Genomic DNA, 7,902 nt, shown 5'->3' with positions numbered 1-7,902 from the left:
TATATATATATATCTACGTAATACGTGCATATGTCTAGCTATCCAGCTCATAATGCAGATAATTCTTACCAGCAGACCACTGTTTAAAACGAGCTTTCTTTATCCTTTGTAAATCTGGATGCAAGAAATAAGCACAGCTAAGTTCATAAACCCAGGGTGATGAGTTTATTATCTGGGCTTGTTGTCTGGTGTCATGAAGATAGATCTTAATGAACAAACAGAATCAATAGAGATCACCCTGCAGTGAGTGCAATACATGTGTTTACATGGGCTAGGGCAGGGGATGCTGGCTACAATGGGAAGGTGGAGGGGCTATGTATGCATAAGAGCTCAACTTTATTTCAGAGGAAAGAGCTCAAATATTGGGAAGACAGGACAAGATGGATCGTACAGGTGAGATGCCATCAGCAGCAGACGACAGACTGAGTGGAAATAAACAAGCCAGAGGCTATAGGGTGTATACTAGGTAAGGGGAAGTATATGGACGTTTTTTATGGCTTATTAATGGGAAATAAATGGTCAGGAAATGCAGAAAGATCCAGAGAAGCATGAGAGAGAGCAGAAAATAGATGTCTCAAGCACAAAAGTAAAAAGAAACATGCAGGGAGTATGTCTAAAATATTTTCAAAGAGACCTATAATTAGAGAAACGTGTGCTGCGGTGTGCAATACAAAAATGAAACAGAGGACATAAGTCATAGAAAAAAAAAATAGGGACACAGTATAGCTACAGAATGTTGGGCTAACCACTGCAGGGCTAAATAAAACTGGCTGGCACACTAGGATTTTTAGATAGTTCTTATCACTGCCACACTGAATATTATTGATAGGATGATAACAATAAAGACAGGTTACTATTTTTCTTGTTTGTAAACTGTTTACTGTGTACATTGTCTATATACATACCTATAACAAATGATACACAAATCTGTACTTATTCTAATTCTATTCTATTTTCCCCTCTCCCTGCACAATGTCTCTCTTTCCCCCACTCTTCCTCTCTATCTTCCTCTCCCACACTCATTTCATTGCTCTGTACATTGCCAAGTGGGTGCAGCCATTAACTTTTATAAATCGTTTGCTCACATTTGACTGACTTGCTTTTGCTACCTTTAATAGAGCGGGCAAGTTTTAAGTAATCTCTCTACTGTAAAAGTTTTGTTAAATAGATAATATGGAATAATTAATAATTAAATGGTAACAGTAACAACCTGTAGGTTTACAAAGTATAACCAGCATTCATTTGTCATATAGCACAATGCACACGTATTGCTCAAAATATGAAAAACATTGTTTCATAATATGTGCTTATTTAAAAGAAAACAATTCAGTATTCTTTCAAAACAATTCATGTTCTTCTCTGTATTCTTATTAAACTAATTAACATTAAACTGATTCTGTCACCAAGTAGGGTGCTTTTGGACATGGAGCATTTCATTAATTAGATAAAGGTATGCGTTTTCATTAAGTCTGTCAATGTTACTGTGTAATATAAAAACAAAAAAAAATTAGCTTGGTAGAAGTCATGTTGAATAATTCTCTGCTGAATCCAGAAGCACATCCCTGTAGATAATTCTGATTCCCACAGCTTTAATGCAGTTCTAGGCAACCTATAAACAAAAGGGAAACCAAACCCCCCTAATTTTTCACAGCTAATTACTCTGCATAGATGGTTAACCTAAAAGTGAAAGTGATTTCTGCATTTAGACATATTTATCAGTAGAGGAAATAGCAAAAGAGATGCAACTTTGGCAAATGTTTGTGGTTTTATTTATGTATTATGTTTATATAGTGATAACACATTACAGAGTTCATAGAGCTATTCACATCAATCCATTTCCTAAGAAGGAGCCACAATATATTGTTCCTACCAAATTCACACACACAAGGGCCAATATGGTTGGATGCTTGTCTTCTTCTCCTAAATTATTTACTAGGATGTGGGGCCTTTAATTTGGTGGGCATTATGCTAGCATTAATTCACCAAGTCCAATATAGTGAAGTGCATGTTCTCCTAAGAGAGCTTTCTGTTTATTTCATGAACTCTCCTCAATTTGCCCTTTTTCTTTGCTGGGAACTGATGAACAGTGAAATTAATGTGCTGATACCACAGGAATAGCAAGCTTCTTCCCTTTTGCTTTTAAGCATCTTTTCCAGACCGGCATTTTATTAATTATTTTTTTAAAATTATTCTACTGTACTCCACAGCACCATGCACTCATTTTATATATTACAAATTCACTTTAAATAGATTGTTTACAGTAGGAGCACTTTATATGCAGACCCAGCGACCACAAGCTGACTTCAAACGTCCAATCAGGTTCATAAAAATATATTTTTGATATTTTCTATGAACTAATTGGCTGCTTGAAATGAACACATGTATGCTGGACCAGTGCCTAAATGATCATTTTATTAAAGCAGCCCTCAGTTACCACTAACAATTATTGTGGTAATTTATTTCTATCTCTCATACACATGACAACTGTATTGCTTTGACATTTATCATATATTTATTTTTAATTTAATGTAATTGGTTAGTATACATTAATCAGAAAAACTCCATCTGCATTTATTGTAACAGGGATTCCACCAAACAGTCCAGGCCAGTTCTGTAATGCAGTCTCAATACAATATTTATACTGTTGTATAATAAGTCATATTATTTGGGATACATAATACAACAAAGTCCCACACACTGATAATATAATGCAAGCCATGCACAGTCATGTTTTATAGATTAATGAATGCACCTAAGTTAGAGCACAGATACAGCAAGTTATTTTCCATATTATTATCAGTTTGTATTATTTTGTATTATCAGTTTAAAAGTTTAGTGCCCTTTTACACTAATGCATATGCATTAATAGGGGCGCAAGCATTTTTTTACACTTATATGGGCACTTATGCTTGTTTTTTTCTGGTCATTTGTTATGCAACGTGAGGAAGAAACATGTAGTTAATGGACATTCCGTGACACTGATGTGTTAAAAAATGAACAATACTTGCATTTTTCCTATTTACGATGTATTCAATTAGACCTGTTTAATGTACGTTATTGCACAAATACACAGCATGTCCTATAATTTAAAAAGCTGCAGCACAGAAATGTGAACTAACCACAGAGCAATGCATTGGATTTCTGCTTGAAATACATTTGCATGCAATAAGATGGATGCATTTTACTTCAGGAAAATGGACACATGTGAAAAGGCCTTTAAAGAATGTCCACAAGTGAAGACTTTGCTAAATCTGTTATTGTGCTGTGACAGATGAATGATTATTTGCATTACTTTGCTCTATATTGCAAATTTACGAAAACACTTTAACATTTATATACTGTATACTACACTTTATTTATCATTTCTCAATGTAAACCACACAATTAGGTATTAAGGTAGTACAAAAATTGAATAGGACTGTTTAAAATTACACATTATGTGATACCAGTGGAGACGAATATGGTAGATATGACTTTTAAGGACACATTCCTTCTAAATAGGCCTATATATAACTTAAACAATATTAATGAGAAAGATAATAATAAATACAAATATAGAAAAGTATGCAGCAATAGGATCAGGAAAACACCACATACTATTTCCATTTTCTGAATGTGGACTATTTCTTTGTCAGTTTACACTGATGTGTAGCAAGTCAGTGGTACACTAGAAGTATAAATATATAACCATATCCAATTTATTCTTGTGTATACATGAAACTTGGTAGCTACCAGGAAGTTTACACACTTACAGTTAGTTCTTTGTTACTCTGTACCCTTATTATTCATAATAGAAAAACTAGACTCACAACAGTCACTTTGTTGCAGGGCTCTCACTTGTCACATGTGAGGCAAGATCACAGTGTTGTATGGTAGACTAAGGCATTGCAGAAATCACTTTTACTGTTTAAATTTATGCTTCCATTGTCAAACCAGCAGTGGAATATCAGCAGCTTTAGCACCCTTAAATCTCCTACACTTTTGCAGAGAATACCTATTAGCTACATAGACGCTGTTCTCTGCCTAGATGTTATAGAGAATTATTCAACATGGCTATGTCCTGGGTGAATATATTCTTGCATAGTAATATTAATACGGACACTGACTGACTCCTGAAAAATATGAAACATATTGTCTAATAAGAGAATTTTCCATGGCCAAGCTTTCTTTTTTCTAGCTGAGAAACTAATACTGTCTTACTATAGGACAACAACTACATTCTCAGTACTATGAATGCTTATATACTTGATCAATATCATTTATGTATTATGTATATGTATATATTATGTGAAAAGATGTAAATATATAAACAGATTTCTCTTATTTTAGTTTAAGCTTTGTTATGCATTTCCTTGTGATTCCAATACAGCCTGCCCTAACTGCAGGCCAAAACCTGTCTATTTATCTACAAAAAGCTTACACAGATGCACAGTCATGGAGTGATGTTTGAAATTTAAATAACTAAATATTGCTATGTCTACATGGATTAAATCCAGGATTCTACCTGATATATTGTTTGAGGTATGTGGGTTCACATTAGATCAGCATTTATATAAAATGTGTAAACACGTGCATTCATGTTACGTTATGATCCTTGCTTAGCTGAGTTAGGATTAGTCCACATCATTGTATTAACATGCAAGTTAAAGAGTAATCACCCATTAAATCACCCACTGGCTACTTATATCTCTTGGGAACACAGGCAGAGAGATTTCAGCATGTAAATTCCCAGCTCCCCCCACCTCATTATGAGGTAATCTCACACTCACTACTTGATTCTTCATTTATTCATTTGTTTTACATTACAGAGAATACGGCAGTTAGAGTGAGATGCTTCGTTTGGCTTTGTAATGTCTGCAGTGGATTTCTCTGACATCCGCTACAAAATCAGCGTCTGTGGCCTCAATTTACACCCTCTACACAATCATCATTGATCCACAATCTCCATGATCAGGTCCAGTGCTCTATTATCAGTCATCAGTCATCATCTTGAGACATCCTTTCATCCCACCACACTCTTTTGCCCCTTGTTCCACCATCTCCACAATCAGCAAGAAAACACTAATCTAAGGATTTCAACATCCTTCAAAAAGAGGACTATTTCATACATGCTGAAGGATGAGTGGCCACAGCAATAATCAGGGAGTATACTAAATCTCTGAAACATTTAAAGGGGTTCTAAATCCTCCGGTTTTTTTGCCTATATCTACTGCTAGCAAGCAGTAGATATAGGCAAAAAGTTTATTTTTTTTAAAAAACGCTTTAACAGCGGTTTAAACTTACCCTGTTTTCGTCGCGCGCTCCCGCCCGAGAATCCGAAACTGCTCGGGCGGCTGCAAAGCATCTTGGGGCGGGCACATGCGCAGTTCGGATTTTGGGTTGGGAGACGAGCAGAGACGCAAGGTAAGTCTATGGACACGTGCACCCGCATCCAGACACCGCTGGATCGGAAGTGCCTGCAAGCAGAGAGGAGTCAGCATTGGATCGGAGAGCCGCAGCACCGCTGGAGGGACAGATGAAAACATCAAGTTGGAAGAGGAAGATCAGATTAAGAAACCTCACTTAAGGTAAGTGCTAACTTTAACATTGGGGGTGAGGGAAAAACATTTTTGACTTTAATGTCACATTAATGTTTACTGTGAAAGAAACACAGCTATGTGGATCGCTCATCCAAGGCACCTATTTAGGCATCTCCTTTACACTTTTAATGAACATAACAAGTGTTAAATGTTAAGAGATCCATTGGTAGGTGTCCATTATATGAATAGCCCACCATTTCCCAATTTAAATATAGCTGTGTGTCCTTTGCAATGGACTTGAAATGAAATAAAAATGAAATACCATATTACATGCCTCAGATATTGTGTTAACCCCGAATCTCTCATGTGCCCAAATTAACATACATTGCCAATAAAATGTTTTAGTAAATGATATCCTGTGTCCAGGTTTTCACTTTGGCACTTATTCTTAACAGAAAAGGCCTTGAATGAACCCTTCCTTTAATTGGACAGTTTTTCTTTTTTTTTAGTCACTGATGATGTTCTTACACAGTTCGTATCAATCTAAACACATTTGCATTGCCACATTTGCACTAAGTGGCACCACACCTCCGTAAAGCAACAGTATACCAATGTTTTATGTAACTGGGGCTTTTATGGTGCTAAAACTAAGATTTTAATGCTCTCATAGTTTTTGCACCTTAAAAGCCCTAGTTGGTATAAATCTAATTATTTTCAGCAGCACCCTAACTGTTATGCTCCTAGAGTCAGGAGCTGGCTAAACACAAATAATCAAACCATGCAACTTATTGTGTTATGGGATGTGGTGGTAGTTTTAGATTCCTGCGGATGGTCTGATTGTGCCTGCACATCTGACTGCCCTTGCATGTCTATAGCTGCTTTTAAGCTGTCCATGAATGGGTCAATAAAATCAAGTGATACTTCCAATTTTAAACAACTTCACAGGGTAATTTGCAATTTTCTAGAGTGCCATAAAACAGGAAGTTGGAAGAACTCATTGGTGCTCAGGGAAATGTTCCCTGTGATGATTCTTTCCTCCGATATGGAGCCTATCTACACAGGTATATTTCTAAGTGGAATAACAAATTTGCCAACTTTTATATACCCATGGAAATAAATATGTCATATTTAGAGCACCATAAATGTGTTAGAGCTGCAAAATGTAATATAAATATAGTTATTAGTTTTATAGGTAAATTGATACCATGGGTTTAAGCACATTAAACATAAGATGGCAATGTTTATTTTTGTAATTACTACAATGACAGATGTATTAGACTAAACAATTACTTCAAGCTATATTGTAGGCAATTTTAAAAAGTACACAATTTATTCCTAATGCATAGAAAAATATTTACAAAATTTCAGAAAGGCTTGACACTCTCTTTGTATTAGCCCCCTGAAATCCTCTGTTGAGCAGGACTCAAACTATGAGGGGGAGGATCAGCAACCTGAGCCAGTCTGATTATATTGCACAAAAATGACCCTAACCAGTTTATTGCTGCTCCATCATTGTTTCTTTACATCATACATAAAAATACTGATGTTGTTAACTAACAATTACTGTGTTTTTTTTAAACTCAGAGTTGTAAAACAAAATAGGAAATAATATTACACATCTCAATGTTATGTAATGTCCCTGTAATGACATAGACACTGAGCCTGATTTACTAAAAAAAAATATTAATACAAGAGATAAGCCATCAGGGTGACTCATGGTCCTGTATTTGCATAGTGAGCACACTCACTTACTGTATTTACCTGATTGTTCACTGTTGTTCAATTGTAGGGTATGATCCTAGCCTTCCATGTGTATTAAACATCTGAATAATATTGCCTTTTTGCTCTCTGTTCCTAAAAGGCACACTGCACCGGCATGTGGGATCACTTTTGAGAGACTCTCTGCTTCCACACACAGAACTGCAGTTTATTTCTGAAGTATGCTGATGGAGGCCAGACCTTTTTACTCTGGCTCCTTTAAACTGCAGCACTTTTTGTTGTGATGCAACACTAGGTGCTGGGTTCTCAGCCATCTTGATTACACTTGCGGGGATGACCTAACTCCCGTGCATGCATACAGGAGTTCATTCATCCTACCCCAAAGGTGTACTGAGAGTGCACACTAAGCTGCACTTTGTACATTTTAAGAAAGATTGTTCAGGCAGGTAAGTTTGATTTATTGAAGAAGAGACATAGGGGTCTATTCACAAAGCTAGCCGAAGGATGAGCCGAAGCTTCAGCTGATTCTTTAGCTAGCTTCAGTTGTAGGAGTTGAACCGAAGGGCTACTGTACGAACTATTCACTATAGCCCGTACAGCCAGGGCCTCCGTCAGGGGGGTATGGCCGATACTCATGTAAGGGACCCGGGCAGCCTCCAGGACC

This window comes from Nanorana parkeri, unplaced genomic scaffold, assembly GCF_000935625.1.
Source record: "Nanorana parkeri isolate BGI_ZX_2015 unplaced genomic scaffold, ASM93562v1 scaffold787, whole genome shotgun sequence".
Lineage (NCBI taxonomy): Eukaryota > Metazoa > Chordata > Amphibia > Anura > Dicroglossidae > Nanorana > Nanorana parkeri.
Note: the sequence above shows the minus strand (reverse complement) of the source record.